The following is a 20,344-nucleotide window of genomic DNA, read 5'->3' as shown; positions in this document are numbered from 1 at the left end:
CCTACTCCCTTCTTGGCATGGGTGACACAGGACAGAGAAAATCCAGGCTCTGGGGGTTTGCCTGTTGCCACACAGTGTGCAGGTATCAGAATAGGGCCCATGGATTGGGACTCCTGGCTTCCAGACTGGCACCTACATGTGCCAGGACCTATGTTGAGGCTGTAGAGACAAATGACATGCAGTCCCTGCCTTCACAGGCCTTACTCTCCAGTCGGACAGAGACATGAGGAAACATAGGCATAGGGTCTGTACAGTTGCAGCTGGTGTGAACCACTGCATAAACCTGGGGCACATTTTAAAATCTGGTTGCCCGAGAGTACACCTTCCTGATTGGCAGTTAGTCTGAGACCTCTCTCTTGATGTCCCCCCCAAACCCCTTGAATTGTCCAGTAATCCTGGTGGTATACTCAGTCCATATAGGATTGCTCAGTCCAGATAGGATTGCACAGCCCACAGGCTCTTGTCCTTTGATCCTAAGGCCCCTGCCAGACCGCAGTGGGGCCCCAAACTTGGTCTTCAAATCTTCAGCACTCATGGATCAAACTCACATCCTCAGCCATTGTTATCAACACCAGAAGGAGAAACTGCCTGAGGATCTCTGGGTCTGGAGGAAGTTTTGCACCACCCACACGGTTTCCCCAAACCAGCCCTCTCCCAGGCACTTCTGTGTCCTTAACTTGGGCCTAGGTTACTCACCTGGACACCTGCTTATGGTAATCCTAAAATAATTCTAGTTTACGGGACTGGATTTTACAGGCCATTAGTCCCGCCACAGATCTCCCTGATTCCTGAGTCTTGGGGAGCAGACATTAGGCAGTTCATCTATCTCTTTCCTTCCAAGAGGCACTGCTTTGTTCCATAAATTGAGCGTCTGCCCCAGCAATCAAACGGTAAGGCAAATTTTGCTAAACCACTAAAACAAAACAACCCCCCCCCAATACAGGTTTTGTTATATTCTGATCCTTCAAACGATGAACTCCTTCAGACTTCATCTTTGCAAAAGTAACAGGATTCCTCAAGTGACCCTGGGCAGAACAAAGATCAGCTTCTCAAGGACAGAGCCTCATAAGGGAAACAAGGTTAGTAACAAGGGTGAGTGATGAGTCCTTTCCAGGGTGGGTGTGTGGAGCGAAGGGAGACAAAGGAGAAACACTTCAGAAAAGTGAGACCTTAGCAAGGACTGCTCTCCCCCAACTTTGTATCGTGGAAAATGTTAAGCATACAGAGAAGCTGAAAGAAGATTCAGTGAACACTCCACCCACCACCTAGATTCTACTCTCACCATGTATTACACTTGTTTCATTACAAATTCATCCATTCATCTCTACATCCATCCATCAATTAGCTTTACTGATTAACAGCTTTGCTGTTAATTTTATTTATACCATAAAGCTCACCCATTGTAAGTGTGGAATTTCAATGATTTTTGAAGGTTGAGCAGTTGTGCAACTATCACCACAAGCCCCTTTTAGAACACTTCCACCAGCCCCAGAGTCCCTGCGTGCCTGTGTGCTGTCAATTACTGCTCCTTCCCTCGGGACAAGGCAACAACCAGTCTGCTTTCTGCCTCTGTGGGTTTGCCTTTTCTGGAAATTTCAGGTAAATAGAATCATACGATACATAGTCTTCTGTGTCTGGCTTCCTTCACTTAGCATAATATTGTTGACGTTCACTCTTGGTGTTCCATGTGACAGTAGTTTGTTTCTTCTGATTGCTGAGTTGTATTCCATTGGATGGATATACCACCGTTTGTTTATACATTGTCTGGTGATGGACATTGGGATTGTTTCCCGTTTGGGGCTATTATGAATCACGCCGCTGTGACCCTTCCTGTGCCAGCCTTTGTGTGGACATATGTTTTCTTTGCAAGGTTTTAAAGGCTAAGTAGGAGCTGACTAGGTCGTTAAAGCCAGAGGAAAACATCCTGGGCAGGATGCCCAATGTGTGCAAAAGCTCAGAAAATGAACGTGCCTGGTATACACAGGGGATGATAGTAGTTCAGTACTGCAGGGAAAGAAAACTCTCTTTTCCTCTGCCCATCTTGGGTTCATTGCCTGGGGCCCTGAAAATTAGACTGACAGAAGACAGATTAAGGAGAAAAAAACAGAGTTTATTAGGTCATGCATAGACATGTGGAAGAACTCAGTGGTGAGTAACTCAAAGAGGTGGTCAGAACTGGGGCTTTTTTTTTTTTTTTCTTTTTTGGGTGAAGTAGAAAAGAATAGCTTTATTGCTTTGCCAGGCAAAGGGGGCCACAGCAGGCTCATGCCCTCAAAACTGTGTCCCAACCTGGAAGGGGTAGTGAGGAGTTTTACAGTAATGGTTCAAAGAGGAGGGCGTGATCGGCTGGTGGACATTCTTCTGATTGGTTGGTGGGGAGGTAAGCGGGAGTCGGCATCGTCAGCCTTCTGGTTCCAACCATTCTGGGGTCCATCTGCTTGTGGGCAGCACACAGTTAACTTCTCCCACCTGGTGGGTTCAGTATCTGGTTTCAGGACTTAATGAAGCTCAGGTTCTTGATGTCTCATTGCAGAAAGAATTCAGTGAGAGACAGAGCGATAGGTAAGAAGTGGATTTAGGGCTTCCCTGGTGGTGCAGTGGTTGAGAGTCTGCCTGCCAATGCAGGGGACACAGGTTCGTGCCCCGGTCCGGGAAGATCCCACATGCCACGGAGCGGCTGGGCCCGTGAGCCATGGCCGCTGAGCCTGCGCGTCCGGAGCCTGTGCTCTGCCATGGGAGAGGCCACAGCAGTGAGAGGCCCACATACCGCAAAAAAAAAAAAAAGAAGTGGATTTATTTAGAGAGAAACACACTCCACAGACAGAGTGTGGGCCCTCTCAGAAGGTGAGAAAGGCCAGAACTGAGGCTTATATAGCATCCTGACAAGGAAGAATAAATTTGTAGAGACGTGATAAGAAAAGAAACAAGGGTTTAGGCCTTTAAAGGTGGTAAAATGTGGAAAGGTAAACATGTGAAGGAAACTAAAAGAAGATAAAAGTTGTTTTAGCAAGATTCTTTATGTTGATTCCTCTAGTGCCATGTCCGGGCTGATAAGAGTCTAGAGTTGTTTGCAGTGATTAAGAATCATCCTGTTCTTCCTGGTAGAGAAGAGGAGGCCAGAGAGTTCGCCTTGTGTCTGCTTTTTAAGAATTGCCTTCAGCTCAAAATAATCCTTATGCCAGAGTAGCATGTTTTGGGGTGGCATGCCCTGAACCCCTTCAGTGTCATGGGGGAGTGGGATAGAGAGGTAAGCAGGGGCTAGACCACAAAGCCTAAGTAAGGCACTGTGCTGGGGAGAAAGGGCTGTTGCATCGTGTCTTGAAGTCTCCAAGAAACCTGGAGCAGTTTTAAAGGCAAGCCTATGGTTAGGTGTGCTTTGTAGAAAGGTCATAGGCTTGCAGCACAGAGAATAGGCCAGCTAGAAAGGTATTATAATTGATAGATGAGAGATTCAAGGTCCTAAACCTGGTCCTGGTTCAGGCGGTGAGTGAGTGTGAACTGGACTGAGACTCTGTACGTGTGTCCTTGGTGGGGGGAGGACCTGGGGTGTTGCAGGGGCAGCTGAGGGATTCAACCTTGCCCACAGCCCCACGAACACCCCTTCTCCAGTGAGGAGGCAGAGCAGCCTCCAGCTCTCCTAACTTACCTGTGTGTGGGGCTCTCAAGGTTAGCGCCATGGGGGTCAGCGCTGTTTCAATGTTGATTACAGAGACGGTGAGAGCCGCTCAGATTTCTAATTAAGATTAAAGAATGTACCTGGCTTATAAATGGTTCTCAGGAATGTATAATTTGATTAGCCTGTTTTCTCCGGGCGCTTTAATTTCTGGATTAGGGAACGTGGCCTCTGACTACAGGTGGGGCTGCTTGCTCACCACACACAAAGTCTGGGACCTTGCAGGGTATTAGGATGGTGGGGAGGTAAGGCAAGAGGAGGAGAGGGACCCTTGGCCAGAGTGGTCCTTCTCTATTTGTTTCTTCTCCTCTTCCTCGTCACTTCTGGACGAGAATGAAGATCCCAGCTCAGGATCAAAAAGTGCCCAAATATTAGCTAGAAAATAAATGCACTCACCTGGATCTCATTTACGTTAATTTATTTCTATCCGAAGGCACAGGAGGTGGGTCCTCTTCCCTGTTCCCATTTTGAGCCCAGCCAGCTAATCCCCGGCAGGGCCCAGCCTGTGGGGCTCTGTCTCTTTAGGGAGCATTGCCCCAGTGTCAATTATAATCACTTTGGTAACTCTAGGGCAGATTCAGGGGCTGCCTCTTCCCACAGAGCCCTGGGCGCTGCCAGGGAGGGGCCAGGCCGACTTCAGGCTCTGGCTGCCACAGAAGTTGTATCTCCCAGTGGGAAGCATCCTAGCCTCCAGGCCACTCACCTTCCTCCCTCCTCATATCCCTCAACCTCCTGCCCAGGCTGCATTCTGACTTCTGTGACCCCTGGCACTCTTGCTTTCATGGGTCCCTTCCTCCATTAAAAATAAAAATAAATAAAAATGAAAAATTCTGTTTTACAACCGTATTGGTATAAAGATGAAAAAATTGATACTACATGTTAAAACACTTTATCCTGTCCAAAAGTTCATTTGTTTTCTTCTGATTTTAAAAGAAATTCAAACATTTCCTCGGGCCACTAAAAGTATGGTGGGCCCTGTGTGCCCTGTGACTAATGGATAAGTCAGCCCTGTTCTACCCCCCAAAGCTCTTGACCAGCAGCACACCTACTCGCCCACTGACCTAGTGACAAGTAGCAGGGCTTGGGGTTCCAGTGGACTAAATGCTGTTCCTCTCTGCAGAAGTCCTCAGAGGAAGCCTGTATTAGCTCTGCCCCCAGGCTGTCCCTAACCTCTCCCTGGCCCCTCTTCACTGCTGTTTCTGAAACCCAAGCCACTCCCATAGAGGGGGCCGAAGCTATCCTACCCCCCCACAACCAGGCCCAATGCCCTGCTTCCCTGGGCATCACCTGTCTTCTGTTTGAATGAGCGTTCTCCCTTCCCCTGCACTCCCCAGGCTGACCGCAGGGGGTCTGCGCAATGCTCAGCTCCTGGTAGGCAGGGCTTCTCAGAGAGGGGTTGGAGGAATGCCTAGGGGAGGGGCTGTGCAGTGAGTGTTTAAAGAAAATTCCAGGGTCTCTAACTTAGACTTCTACATTGGAATCTCTGGCTGGACCTGGGAATCTGCCCTTTAAGGGGCTCCCAGGTGACCCCCTATATGCACGTGAAAGCTGGCGATGACGGGTGTCCGGAAAGGGCTGAACTTGGTCGCCTTGCCCCTCCTTCCTTCTCCCAGGCCCCAGGCCGTTTGCTTCTCAGTTTCACACCTGCTGGGCATTCAACCAACATCCCTAAACACCGTGTTAGGAATGATGGAGAAGAAAGGGATAGTGCGGTCCAATCCCTGTTCCAAGGAGCTTAGAGTCTTCTCTTTCTCAGAGCGTGGGGTACCCTCCATCCAACCCCGCCCCACACCCCTTGTTCAAGAGACTTGTCTTTTCATGCTTCTGAGGAAGAGGTCTAGGGGCTCAGCCGCATCCACCAGCTTCTGAAGATAATAGGAAACGTCTCTGGGCAAAGATGCTTGTTGACAGAAAAATGCTTAATCTTAGGAAAGCAGCGTGAGCTACAGTATAGGCAAGAATTGCATGCATTTAAAGAAATACGATTCCAGGCACTCTAAGAAAGTGAGCTGGAAGGTACTGCACAGGATCTGTAGATGGTACCCAGGGCTCCTGCCCCAGCATTGTCACTAACCAGCGTGTGACCCAGGGCAAATCCCTTAACACCTCTGGGCTTCGGTGGCTCGTTAGGACCTATTGAGATGGTGCATATGGCAGCCCTCTGTAAAAGGTAATGAACTCTGCACTTTATTCATTATTATTTTTCTAAGTGTTGCTGTGGTTGTTCCAAGGGAACAGTAAGGTGAGTTTGCAGAGCGCTGGAGGAGAAGTCTGGAGACTGGGGCTCAGCCCTGCTTCCACCTGGCTCTGTGTACGGAGACCTTTCACTGATCTGGGTCTTATAATCATCATCCCAATAAAGGTGGGAAAAGGGACTAGATAATATTGTCTCGGCTTTACCACTTCCAAGTGAGTCTAACTCTAGGTGCAAGGCCAAGTTCTGCTAGGATTACTGCCTGGTACACCCAGAACCCGCTTGAGCTGGGGTTTGTGCCCCCATGGTCCTTCAGCACTGGTCCAGGCCTTACAGGAGGCGGGGACTGGAGAACAGGGTCTCTGGTCAATGGGGCGCGTGGTTCTGGGGGCAAATCGTGCAAGATTTCGGAAGACACGTTGGTTAGGGTCGTCCAGGGTCAGTACCAGGAGGTACTCCCCCCGTCCTCTCGGCCAGCTCCTACACCTCCAAAATGTGGGGCGCTTCCTCAGTGAGGCCTTCCTGGACACCCCCTAGCTCTTCCCCGGAGCGGGATGGATACATCTGCAGGTTGTTGTGTCTTCTAACCCGCTCCTTTTCCTCCCCCCGTCTTTATTCTTGCGTCCGGATATCCGGAGGGCCTGGGAAAGGGATTAGAGCTCGGAAGGGTGGGGGGTAGCGGACCTGCGGCGGTCCCCGCGCTTGGGGTCTCTATACCTGCTCGGCAGCTGCAGCGCAGGCTGGCAAGGGGCCTCTCCCGGCTTCCCGCGCTGCTCAGGAAGCGTGTTGGGACGGGGCTAACGATAATTAACACTTGGGGCGCGTTTTGTCTTCGAAGTGCTTTACAAACACGATCTAATTAGCCCGCGGGGAGAAGCGGCGCCACCGAAATGCTTGCTTTATTATTCATTTCTATACCGTCTGGAGCGCGCAACCCCGGCGCACGAGTGTTGGCGGGGAGGATACCCCGGCTGGGGTGCCTTCTCCCAGCGCCTCCGGGCTCTCGGTAGGGAGGGCTTCGCAGCAAGGCCAAGTGTGACTCCGCACAGGTCAGCCCCTTCTCACGCATCTCATTTAATCTCCGCGGCAATCTAAAGAAATGGGTAGGCTCTTGGGCTCAGAGAGGTTAAGAGACACGTCCAAGACCACACAGCCCATACCGGGACGCTGAAACTCAAACCAGGCCCCCGAACCGCAAAGCGCCAGGTCTTCGTCCCCTCCCCGGTGGCCTCGCGGGCCCCGCTAAGCGAGGCTCTGGGAATCCCGCCCGGCTCGCAGCATCCCGGCGCAGCGGCGAAGGCGCGCGGAGGCTGGCGAAGGCGGGCGGCTGGCGGCAGTGCGCGCGCTCCCGGGCCGGCCGAAACTGTTGCCATCGCAAAGCTCCCCGCTACACCTGAGCCGGGGACAGATGTGCATCAATATTTATTCGGAACTCCCAGGAAACCTGGATGAAGTGTAATTATCTCAGCTCAATCAGCTCGGATTAGCATAACATCAAGTCACCCATCAGACGGAGGGTTTGATTTCGGGGATCAAAGCGCCGCGCTGTAGCCGCTGATTAATCGGGGAGAAGAGAGTGGAGAGAAGAAAGCTGCGCGGGCTCAGCAAGCCGCAGCTGCACCGCTTTGATGCGCCGATTGTGCCAAGTTCCCTTTACGGGCTGGTTCGGCTCCCGCCCCCGCCGCTCCCCGGACCCGCTGCACCCACCGGGTCCCTGGGTTTTAGCGCCGCTTCCCCGGTAGCAAGTCGCTAGCTCTAACGTAACGCGCCACCCCTGCCCACCCCGAGGCTGTGCTGTGAAGCGGTGTGCTTGCCGGTGGAGTTTCTGCTCGGGCGCTGCGGGGCTCGCCCGCATGGGGCCGGACACCGGCGAGGACCACCCTTCTCCTCCTGGTAGCTCTGCTCTGAGAGTGAGCGGTGTACGTCCTTCCGAGGTTGCCCAGAGGCTGAGCTGAGGAGTGAAATGCCGGCGTTCAAGGCCTTCCCCAGGCCGGCTCCAGCCGATTTTCTTTTTTTAAAAACATTTATTGGAGTATAGTTGCCTTACAGTGGTGTGTTAGTCTCTGCTGTATAACAAAGTGAGTCAGCTATACATATACATATATCCCCATATCTCCTCCCTCTTGCGTCTCCCTCCCACCCTCCCTATCCCACCCCTCTAGGTGGTCACAAAGCACCGAGCTGATGTCCCTGTGTTATGCGGCTGCTTCCCACTAGCTATCTATTTTACGTTTGGTAGTGTATATATGTCCATGCCACTCTCTTACTTCGTCCCAGCTTACCCTTCCCCCTCCCCGTGTCCTCAAGTCCATTCTCTACAACTGCGTCTTTATTCCTGTCCTGCCCCTAGGTTCTTCAGAACAATTTTTTTTTTAGATTCCATATATATGTGTTAGCATATGGTTTCTCTTTCTGACTTACTTCACTCTGTATGGCAGACTCTAGGTCCATCCACCTCACTACAAATAACTCAATTTCGTTCCTTTTTATGGCTGAGTAATATTCCATTGTATATGTGTGCCCCATCTTCTTTATCCATTCCTCTGTCGATGGACACTTAGGTTGCTTCCGTGTCCTGGCTATTGTAGATAGAGCTGCAATGAACATTGTGGTACATGGCTCTTTTTGAATGATGGTTTTCTCAGGGTACATGCCCCGTAGTGGGATTGTGGCTCCAGCCAATCTTTTCCACCTCACCTGCCCCATCCCCTCCCACCACACAAAAATCGCTGAGGTTTTCTTAACTTGCTCTGCTTCCTTGATTCTGTACCTTTGTGCAATCCATTTTCCCGACTGGGATGCCCTTCTGTCCCATTTCTTTTCGTAACCAACTCTGACATCTTTAGCACAGCCCAAAGCCTCTTGCCCTGGCTGAAGGCAGTCCTCATGCTTCTAGGGGGTTCAGCAAGTGAGGGGAGCCTCTGTCCTGGCATCCTGCCATTGTGCTGTCACGATCTGGATTATCGCCCCCCCCACCCCAATTCCCAGCAGGCTTGTACTGTGCACTGGGAGGGCCCAGTCAGCCCTGGAGAAAAACATTTTCCAGGGAATGAAGATGGGCAGACTTTATTGATAATCCACATGGTTGCCTTGCCAACGTCAAGCTTCCCCCTCCCAATTTGGACTGGCTCCCCCCTCCCTCAGCAGATGTGCTGAGGGCAGGAACCCTGGCTTACCCATGCTTGTGTCCCCTTGGATACAGTCCTTGGCACAAAGCAGATGTGGATTCTAGCTCTTGCCCTTTGTTAACTGTTTTCTTGAACAAGTCACTTGACCTCCCAGGAACTCAGATTGCCAAGCTGCACAGGTTTTTGTGGCTGTAACATCCTGTGTTCTGGGATCTTCCTTCATAAACCCTGTTCAGTGAAGCCACTCCCAGGACCCAGTGCCCCACTTGGTGTTGGGGAATCCTAGAATCTTAGGGTCAAAGGGAAGCTCACGACCCCTTCCTCATCCTTCTGACAAGTCGTTATCCTTTGCTAGAGGGGACGGCAGAGTAGAATTCGGTACTGAGGGTCTGCCCTGCCACTGGTCCACATGGGAGCTTGGCCAGCATGGTGAGGGCAGGGGACTGGAGGACCCACATGGCCACTCTTCAAGGTTCTCTCTGGCTGATAAGATGAAGGCATCAGCTGTGGCATCACCTAGGGTGTCCGGACACCAGGATTCTCCTGGCTGGAAGGGCCTGGAGAGCAATGGAGACCCAGGGAGGTTTCAAAGCTGAGACATGTATGTATCCATTGGCATTCTCTGGAGTGCAAGCCCTTGAGGGCAGGGACCATCTCTAGTTTATTCCCTACTGTGCCCCATAATCAAAGCTCAGTGCCTGACACGTAGTAGGTGCTCAATAATTTGATGTAGAATAAATAAATAAAACTTCATAAAGGAATGAAAGAGAAAGGAAGGCAAGGTGGAAGGAAGGAAGGAAAGAAGGAAGGATTAAAGGATTACAACCACAGTAGGGGGCTGAGTCTTGAGAGTGGGTGGGCATGTGTCCAGTACACTGGCAGAAAGATGATTTATCTCCATTTCAGATCTCTGCTATGCAACATCGTGGATTTTTCTCTCCCCTTTAATTAAGAACTAAATATAGACCTTAATTAAGACACTGATGAATTTAATTTAGAGTGGCATTAGGGCCTTAACTTGCACAACTCAATGCTGTGTTTGTATAATGTGGGATATAAGCTAAATGAGTGCTTGTTTGTTACCACCATAAATAATTCACTTGCAAATCCCTTTTGAAACATCGCTAACACTAACCTGCCCCAATCTAGAGGATGCTTTTGGATGCCCACTGCCTAGCCCCTCTTCATCTGTCTATATCACAAGAAGGTCCTATCTTGTTCCTACCAAACTGGAATCCTGTTTTGCCCACTTCAGCTGCCTTGCCCACCTCTGCCTTTGTTCACCCAAGTCCCTCTGCTGGGAATGCCTTTTTCCTCACTTCTCACCCTGAGTTTGTCAGGAGAGCTCCTCCCCTTCCTTTAAGTTCCAGGGCAAGTGCGTGGATTTGATGAAGCCCTCTCTGTTCCCTCTTCCTGCCTCCTGATCTCTAAGCACTTAAGGTGAGAGCTCCAAACTCCCACAGAGTTTTGTTAATTTCAGCACCTATGCTGCCATGCATTGTTATTGTTTCATTACCTGTTATCTCCCTGGCCCTAATTGGGTTATGAGTGTCAGGCATGGGTCCTGTGCACAGTGGGGAGAAGCTGTGACTTTGACTTTTGTCCATGGAGCCCAAGGAGCCAACCTCCCATCTCAATCCTGGATGCCAGGTGCTGTGCTGGGACCTGGGAGACCCTTACAGTTTCTGCAGTGGGTCAGGGCATGGCAAGGGCTGGTGGTCCAGTTGTGTTGTGTGGAGGGGCAGAGCGTGAAATGGGCCCATCATTGTTCAGACTCCAGTCTGATGCCGAGAGAGGATGTATAGCATGGAGATTAAGAGCTGTTGCTCTAGGGTCTGGCAGTCTGGGGCTGGACTCAGTTATTTCATTTGTAAAATTGGGTTGTTCTGAGGTTAAGTGGGATTTTGCTCTCAGTGCGATACATGACACATAGTAAGTGATCAATAAATGGTACTGATGTTGATGATGGTGTTTGGTTGACATGCTAACCTGGTTGGAGATTGGGCAACTTGTGGTCAAATGGAGGAGCAGAATGTATCATTCCTACTTCGTACGTAGAAAATTGGGGTACGGGGGGTGATTGGCCTCTTCAGGAGCTCCACGCTTTTTGTCCATAGTCTCTGTGGCTCAGGGCCCTTTCTCTACCCTCTGTGCTCCTCAAGTGTGAAATGAGGGAGTGGGCTGGAGTGATTTCACCCCCTCCCTTTGTAGTCTTGGACGACTCAGCCACCTGACTCCTCCTCCTCTATTTCCTAACCTTGTGTTGGTACAATTTCATCATAACTGTCTAGAGAGTGGGGATCCTGTTTTCTAAGCACAAGCTCCTGCAGTGTCAGGTGCATTGCTCTGTCATCTGGCAAGTGATAACCCTCTGTGATTTGAAGAATGAAACCATTTCCCTGAACCTACTGCCGTGCTACAGCACTGCTGTTCCAGACTCTGAACAAAATGTGCACCTTTTAAAATTTGTAGATTCAGTTGCCTTCTTTCTCTCATTGCCAGCACAGTATTGAATACTGTCAGTGAGGCTCTGGACCAGTGCTTCTCAACTTTGGCACTACTGACATTTTGGGTCAGATAATCCTTTGTTGTAGAGGCTGCCTGTGCTTGTACGAAGTTTAGCAGCAACCCTGGGCTCTACCCACTAGATGCCAGTAACAACACCTACCCACGCCCCACCCCCAGTTGTGACAACCCCAAACACCTCCAGACACTGCCAGCTGTTCCCTACGGGGGCAAATTGCCCCCAGATGGGAACGATTGCTTTATACTAAGCACAGGCCCTGTGCATACTCTTATTTATTTACCTGCCAAAGTTGTGATATAGACACTGGTCTAAGACTCAGTCTGTAGATGAGGAAACAGACTGAGTAGAGATTGTGGAAACAGGCATATTGTCAGTTGGAATCTGGACACTCAACCTCCCTTAGCCTCAGTTTCTCACCTTTAGTGTGTTGACAATCATACCTCACTCTTAGGATGACTGTCAAGTTCTTAGCACAGTGCTTGACACTTGGTAGGTGATCAATAAATATTAGCAAATATTCTTTGGTAGATGCACATTCAGACTCAATAAACTTTTTAAAAATTGAAGTATAGTTGATTTGCAATGTTGTGTTAGTTTTAGGTGTACAGCAAAGTGATTCAGTTATACACATATATATTCTTCTTCATATTCTTTTCCTTTATAGATTATTGTAAGATATTGAGTATAGGGCTTCCCCGGTGGCATAGTGGTTGAGAGTCCGCCTGCCGATGCAGGGGACACGGCTTCGTGCCCCGGTCCGGGAGGATCCCACATGCCGCGGAGCGGCTAGGCCCGTGAGCCATGGCCGCTGAGCCTGCGCATCTGGAGCCTGTGCTCCGCAACGGGAGAGGCCACAGCAGTGAGAGGCCCGCGTACCGCAAAAAAAAAAAAAAAACATATTGAGTATAGTTCCCTGTGCTATACAGTAGGTCATTGTTGTTTAGTTTATAAATATATATATATATATCTTCAACAAACATTTTTAATGCCAGTAATAGCAACAGTTCATATATTTGGAGTACTCATTATAATATTCAAGACACTGTTTAAATGTATTAACTCATTGGACCCTCACAGGAATCCTATGTGGTAAATGTTATTCTTGTTATTCAGATTAGGAACAGAAGCACAGAGAGTTGAATAACTGGCTAGTAACTTGAAAACGGGGATTTGAACCCTAGACCATGCTCTTTATTACCCACCATGCCGTGGCACCGAGCTCTTAATAGGACCTTTTACATTCATTTCATTTATGAGCCCATCTCCAGAATCACCTTTTTCTAGGATTGCACTGTCCAGTTTGTGGCTATTTAAATTAGAATTAATTAACGTGTAAAATCCAATTCCTCAGTCACACTAGCCACATTTCAAGTGCTCAATACCCCCAGGTAGTTGGTGGCTAGACATTGGGGCAACTCAGATACAGAGCACCCCCGTCATTGCAGAGATTTCTGCTGGAAAGCACTGTTCTAGGACTGTGGGAAATGGAGTTCTTTCCCTTAAGAGTTTTTGGATATCTGTTTGTTTGTTTATTTATTTATTTAGGCCGTGCCACACAGCATTCGGGATCTTAGTTTGAACTTGCGCCCCCTGCAGTGGAAGTGCGGAGTCTGAACCGCTGGACGGCCAGGGAAGTCCCTGGATGTCTCTTTAGGTAATTGATGTCATTCAGTCAACACTGTGTCCAGAATTGTACAACCACTAGAGTATTCTGTTCATTTTACATTTATTAAGGTCCTGCTGTGTATCTGGAACCACATTTGGGACTGAAGATATAAAGATAAATAAATAAATATGGTCCCCGCTCATAAGTGTAGTTTATAATAGCATTAGATTGTTAATGTACAGAGCCCAATGTTGTGTTTGTACCATGTGGTCCAGGAGCTAAATGAATGTGAGAGGCACTAAATTTGTGCAAGAACCAAATGTCAGGATAGCCAGGGCCGGGGTGAGGGTCAAGTGATTCTCTGAGAGCTGGGTTAGAGGAGGGACCCGGGGAACCTTCCTTGAAGGATACTTGTAGTCCTTGTGCAGGCGGGCACTGGGCAATGTTCTCCGGCATCTGGAGTTGTTCAAACGCTCTTTGGCTGGATTTCTGCTGTAAAAACTTGCAGCAAGGAGAGTTGAGCAATTAGAGCAGGTGGGTGCAATTTAAAGGAGATTTTTGTCAGTTGGTGAAGAAGTTACAATCCAGGTGAACCCATAGTTGGGCACAGTGAGTGGGGTTGGAAGTGTAGGGATGGCAAATGTTAGGGAGTCACCTCTGCTTCCACCTCCGGAGACCCCAGCGTCCGTCTTCCCACATTCCAAGCTGAGCCCTTCCTCTCACCCTTGAGCTCTCAACCCCCGCTCGGTACCATGTCAGCTGACCTTGCCCAATTGCCCATCTTCCGGCTCCAATTCAACACTTCCCTAGCTCAAAAATTGCTTGGTGATATTGGGAACAATGAGGCCTGACTCTGTTAGTTCAGAGTAAAATGGTTTTTTTTTAAAGGTTATTGCACTCCTGGTGATGTATGGACAAGTCAGGAGAGCAGAGGGAAAGTCGGGATGGGAGGGAGAGGTGAGATGGGACTCCAGAGTGGCTGGAGCCTTGGGGCTGGCGGGGGGTGAGGCATGTGCTGCTACTGCTGATACTTGGCCTGTGGTCCTGCCAAGCAGGGCCCTGTCTGAGCCGGATTAGAGGAAAACCCTGGGTGCTTGGCTGGGAGAGGGTGAAGCTGTCAGGGCTGCCAAGGGGCCAGGGGCTGTGGAGAGCTTATTCCTTCTTGGGGGCAAGAGAGGGATCAAATGTATCTTCATCTCATCCTTCATCTGGTGACAAGAGTGAGGCAGTGAGATGGGCCGGAGTGAGAAGGTTTGCATGGGACCTCAACGAGACCCAGAAACTGCAAGTGACTTGCCTAGGGTCACACAGCACGTTAGTGGCACTGTCACTAGAACCCAGGGCTGTGTGTGTATGTGTACATGTGTGTGTATGTGTGTACGTACGTGTGTGTGTGTGTGTGTGTGTGTGTGAACAGTTCATTCCTTCTCTCGGTGGGCAGTGTTTCATGGTATGCATGTTCCATAGGTTGTTTAACCGTCCACTTGTTAATGAAAAATTGGGTTGTTTCCAGATTTGGCTATTATTATTATTATTATTTTTTGTGGTACACGGGCCTCTCACTGTTGTGGCCTCTCCCGTTGCGGAGCACAGGCTCTGGACGCGCAGGCTCAGCGGCCATGGCTCACGGGCCCAGCCACTCCGTGGCATGTGGGATCTTCCTGGACCGGAGCACGAACCCGTGTCCCCTGCATCGGCAGGCGGACTCTCAGCCACTGTGCCACCAGGGAAGCCCTGGCTATTATTATTAAATTAATAGATATAATAATTTAGAGCAGTTTTAGGTTTACAGAAAAATTGAGTTGAAAGTACAGACAGTTCCCATACACCCCTCCCCACCCAGTTTCCTATATTATTAGCATCTTGCATTAGTGTGGGCCATTTGTTAAAACTGATGAACCAATATGGATACATTATTATTATTAACTAAGGTTCACAGTTTACATTAAGGTTCACTCTTGGCCTTGTACCTTCTACGGGTTTTGACCAACGCATGTCGGTATCATACAGAATATTTTCACTGCCCTAAAAATCCCTTGTGCTCTACCTATTCATCCCTCCCTCCCTCCCTCCTAACCTCTGCCAACCACTGATCTTTTAACTGTCTCCATAGTTTTTCCAGAGCTCTTTTATTTGCTTCTCTCTAGGATTTTCTAAAGGTCTCCCCTCTTGGCTCTCTAGACCCAACCACACCTAGCCATAGAGGCTTCTTGGAACCCAGGCCTCATGGGGAGGTAGTTTGGGGTGTGTGTGAGCAGCCTGCACACAAGTTTGAGTTGCTTTCTTTTAAAGACCAACTGTTGCTGGAACTGGCTGATCTAGCCCCATCCCACTGGTTGAGCTGTGGCCTGAAGAGGGCTTGGTGCTCCAGGCCCTGTTTGGGGCTGAGGGAAAGCAGAGGAGGGGAGGGGTGGCCCTGTCAACTGAGAGCTCAGCTCTGGGGCCTTTTCCAACCCTGAGGCCCTCAGAGACCCCAAGCACTCAGCTCCTTTACAGCTAAGCTTAGAAGCCAGCTGCCTGGGCCCTCTCTCTCCCAGAGCCTCTGGCTCAGCCTGGGGCTGCCTCCTGGCCTGCAGGCTTCCCCTCTAAGTCCCACTTTCATTTCTAAACAGACAGGAAAACAAGCAATTGATTTTTGGATATTATATAAGCTGGGTGAGGGAAACTTTAATAAGGAAAAGAGCAGAGGGAGGGGTCTGAAGACCTGAAAACTACAAAAAGTCCACCATTTCCAACCCAAATGGAGACAGCTACAAAGCTGCTATGATCAGAGAGATAGTGCAGGTGGCCCCAGGCCCTTGGGAGAAGCCTGGCTCAGCCACCCAGGGCTCTGTGTCGTCCCCCTGGAGGCTGTGCCTAGGCAAGTCTGTTCTCTCCCTCCTCTTGGGGCTCCCAAGCTTATCTCTTCTGTTCCCGGGCCATCCTGCACTTCCATGGTCACGCTTCATTTGGTTCTCAAACCACCCTTGGAGGCAGGCTGGGACTTCAGAGAGTCAGGGACACACAGGACGTGAGGGTGGGAGGGGACCGCAGGGACTAAAGTCAGCGCTTCTCGTCATATAGGTAAAGGAACCTGGGGTGAGACAGTGCTGTTAGCGCATAACAGGGGCTGCGGCGCATGTGTCCCAGCGCCTGGCCGTGCCCACTCCATTGTCATCAGGTGGGCTGGTGAATGCATAGTCTTTGCAGCATATTTTTTTTTTTACATCTTTATTGGAGTATAATTGCTTTACGATGGTGTGTTAGTTTCTGCTTTATAACAAAGTGAGTCAGTTATATATATACATATGTTCCCATATCTCTTCCCTCTTGCGTCTCCCTCCCTCCCACCCTCCCTATCGCACCCCTCCAGGCTGTCACAAAGCACCGAGCTGATCTCCCTGTTTACAGCATATTTTTACACTCTGGGTTTCTGGAGCTTGGAGGCTGGGGTCGCTGGGAAGGCCCAGGTGAGGATTTCCAGCCCCTGCTCCTTGGAAGGCTCTAGATCTCTAGCCCTCCAGGCCAGGACCTCCACAAAGTCTTGGACAGGCTGGTCTTGTCTCTTCTGGCCAGCCTAGAACTCTCATCCCATCTTCCACACTAAGGCTGATCCCTTCCATGGGAACCACGGCAGAGAGCACGGAGAAGGAATGCAGGCCTGGGAGTCAGGCTTTAAAAAAGCCACGTGGGTTGTCAGAGTCGATGAAAAAGTCATACTTTGACATCTTGTCTCGTCCCCTTGCCAGGTCCTAGGTTTCCTAGGTGCCGAACTGGGAAACTCAGATTTCTACGAGGAAACCTACACTTTGAAACCCATGGGGAGCTGCTGTTCCTGGCATCCTGCTTCCTTTCCTCTCTGCCTTTGGTGGCCTCACTGGTGACTTCTCCCTTGATGTCCCCTTTGGTTGTTTCTCAAATAGGACTTTGTGGAGGGGAAGACCAAGACTCATTTCACTGCCGGGCTCCAGGCTTGATCCTGCAGCGCCAGGCATGGGGGCAGCAGAGATGGAAACCCTCCCTGCCGGGCGCCAGCTCACCTGCCACCTTCCTCCATCTGAGGCAATGCGGGGGCCTTGCCAGTGGGGGGGCAGACCTGCTCCGTCTCCTTTGGCCTGGCCTGGGAATCCAACACTCGGCTCGGGTGGCTGCAGACGTGTAGAGGGGGTTCCAGTTTTCATCTATAGGGAGAGTGAAACCTGTGGGGGAGATGGACCCAGGATAGCAAAGAGATAAGAAATACTGAGGACCAGGATATTTGACGCTATTTAACCCTATAAGCTCTCCTCTTCCCCCAGCTCTTGCATTTATTCAAGTAACTGAAGGCTAAGTTGCTGGGCCATGCATCTTGGGAGGGGAACTTGAGTGACTAGGACAGAACCTGCGGTCGGAGAGGGGAGAGCAGAGCAATGTCAACCTCCCGCATCACATCACATGGTAAATGGTACCGTGAGAGAGAGACCTCTGCCCTCCACCCCACCCCCAACGCAGCCTACCAAGCGGGGGTCGGGGACAACTGCAGGAGCTGGTCCTCGTGTGGGATTTGATTTACTGTGTACCTTGGCACCACTTCAGGAGGGGTCTTTCTCCACCTGCCCCGGGGTTTACTAAGGCTTTTATACAGCCTTCAGCCCAAAGCTCATTCTCAGGTGGGTCGCGTGCTATTTACAGAACAGGCAAGTCTCGCCACTTGAAAAGAGCTGGCTCCTGGACTCACCTGCTGGCATCAGATCCCAGCTCTGCACTTAGAGGCAGGGCTGGGGGCTGGGGGTCCAGCTGTGGCTCCCCGGGGAAGGGGGTAAAAGCCCCTGTGGGGTAATCCCAGAGGTTGGCCCTATGGGGGGTGGGTCCCAGGGCATAAAGTATGAGGGCTCCCCCAGACCCAGGACTGAGAGCCTCTGATCTGCCTCCTGGACACCAGCCCAGCGTTTCTGCATTCCCCGTGCAACCTGGGAGATGAAAGAGCACGCAGACTGCCAACCCTCTGGCCCCTGGGCCTCTGAACTGAGGAAATGGCTGAATAATGAATGAGGCCAGAGCGCTTCAGAGAGGTGGGCCCAGGGACAGTGCGGGCAGGGGGAGGGGCATGGACAGATTTGGGGGAGGGACAGCTCGTGGAGAGATGCCAGGAGCCCTGATGAGGTCTGTGGTAGTGGCTTCTGCTGCAGGTCACAGCTGCGATTCACACAGAGGAAAGTGGCCACGAGCGCTTGCGTATGGATTGTGTCTAAAACCTGCAGCCTGTCACACATCTAACCTTGAGACAGCCTTCCCGGTTGTCCTCCCACCTTGAGCCTCCTCCAAAGAAAACTACCTGTGGGGCTGGATATAGGCTGGATCCAGGGAGCCCTTCCTAAGCTGAGGGCTGATGGACAGGAGACTTTTTCTGGGCATCTAGAGGAGGGCCAGACTAGCCACGAGGGTGGTTATGGTACCCGCGACTTCCGGCAGGTGCTGGACAAGGGCGGCTTGCATGGCAGTCCCCAGAGGGGATGGAGGGTCCTCTGGGGCATCCCTGCCAGACACCTGATTGTTGCTGGTGACAAGATGCTCTCTTCTCTTGAGGCGGCAGTTCAATTATGTGGGCACCCATGTGTGTGACCTGGGGACTTCCCACCCCTTGCTTTCTCTGTCACCTTAACATTGTCCTCACACTTTCTAAAAGGGGCGGCAGCTCCCAAAACCCAGCCTGCAGAAATGAGGGGACACACGTTTGCTGAATGCTTGCTGCGTGTCTGGTTCTTTCCTTATTGAGTCCACATGGCAGTTCACATATGTGAGCAGGAGAATCTCTGCTTTAAAGAGAAATAAACGGGGGCACAGAGAGACTGGGTGACTGGGCTCAAAGCACACTGCTAATATGAAACGGGTGAGTTGGAATCCAAACGTATGTGGCTGAGCTGGGATCGGAACTTGAGGCTTTCATTCTTCTCTTGGGCATTTTGAGGGCCTTTGAGTTCAGCTTACTGCTGGGGCAGTTTGTCAGGGACTGCCAGCTGCCCTGGTGCCCAGCTCTCTCAAGCCCTTCTTAGCAGAAAGTAACTACTAGGGCAGGTTTTAGGCCAGGGAGCCGGCAGTGTCCTGGATTTCCTTCCCGGGAATTCCTTTTTCCCCTTCTTTGCAAAGCCTGTTGAAGCAGATGGATGTCCTGTATTTGCCAGGTGGGTGGGACCACCTGTTAGCCCTTCTCCCTGGTCTTGCTGCAGGGGGCGCCTTCCCAGCAGGCTTTCTCTGTCTGCCAACACCAAGCATGCCACCAAAGCAAGTAGGGGACCACTCCTCTTAGATCAAATTTGGCCTATGCCTACCCTCTCTCCCCATCCTTCAGGCAGGAAGGAGGCAGCATCCCTGGGCTCTGATTGGCTGAGGGCTTTCCTGTGCACCTCTCTTCCGGGTGGCAACCAACCTCGCCACTCTGTGCTGCACTCTCGCAGGCCTGTCCTGGCTGCTTGCAATGAATATTGGCCTGATCAGAGCCCAGCCAAAGCCCCTTTGCCTAGCGAAGAGGCTGGGCATCGGGTCTCCCACTCCCCAGGACCTGCAAACCTGCTGTGAAGAGCTGGATTCAGGAGCCCACAGTCTGGCTATGGGAAAGATGGTTTGGCAAAATGGGTTTCAGCTTTGGTGTGAGCCAGCCTAGATCATTGGGGCGCTGGGCATGTTTAGAAAGTTCTTCCCTACACACAGGGGTCGGGAGGTGGGGAGGCAGGGGGCAGGCCCCTCCTCAAGGGAGCACGCAGAAAGTTTGAAGCCATCCTGCCCGCCACTCCCTGGGGGTTTTGCAGAAGCCTCACCCACCCTGCTGCCCGGCCAGGCCCTACCTCCTCCACTGCTCCTCCCCGCCACCCTGCCTCCCTTGGGTGGGGTGGGTCTCTCAGCTGGCCTGCATAGACCAGAGGCCCCTGTGGGCAAGGCCGTGTTAGAGCAACCCTCCACACTTGGAGATTCCCGTCAACCCAAGTGCATGCGTCACCACATCTCACAACAAATTTCACTTGTCATTCATGTTTTATTAGTATAAGTGCCTTAAAAGCAGATCAGAGATTCGACTAATTTGCTCATTAGTAAAAGGAAATTAGCCGTTTGAGATCTGTTCTAATAAAATTAGCTTGGTGACAAACGCTTTGTTGCCATGTTTATTAGATTGCCGTACTCCCTGTATTTTACAGGCCAGGGCAGCCCTTCAGCAACTCTTCAGGCTATGCTCAGAGCTCCTCTCTTACTTGTTTTTGTTCTT

The 20,344-nt window shown here is 50.8% G+C and overlaps 1 long non-coding RNA gene across 1 annotated transcript in view; it reads left to right on the top strand.

Annotated features, from left to right (window-relative positions):
• Positions 1-20,344, top strand: part of LOC137230894 (uncharacterized) — a 270,727-nt gene that overhangs the window by 130,512 nt on the left and 119,871 nt on the right. The window contains exon 6 of the long non-coding RNA XR_010946298.1: positions 944-1,079. This is a non-coding gene — a long non-coding RNA (uncharacterized lncRNA). The remainder of the gene's footprint in view (positions 1-943; positions 1,080-20,344) is intronic.

Source organism: Pseudorca crassidens, chromosome 9 (assembly GCF_039906515.1).
Source record: "Pseudorca crassidens isolate mPseCra1 chromosome 9, mPseCra1.hap1, whole genome shotgun sequence".
NCBI classification, from domain to species: domain Eukaryota; kingdom Metazoa; phylum Chordata; class Mammalia; order Artiodactyla; family Delphinidae; genus Pseudorca; species Pseudorca crassidens.
Note: the sequence above shows the minus strand (reverse complement) of the source record. Positions and strands in the feature narration are given on the sequence as shown.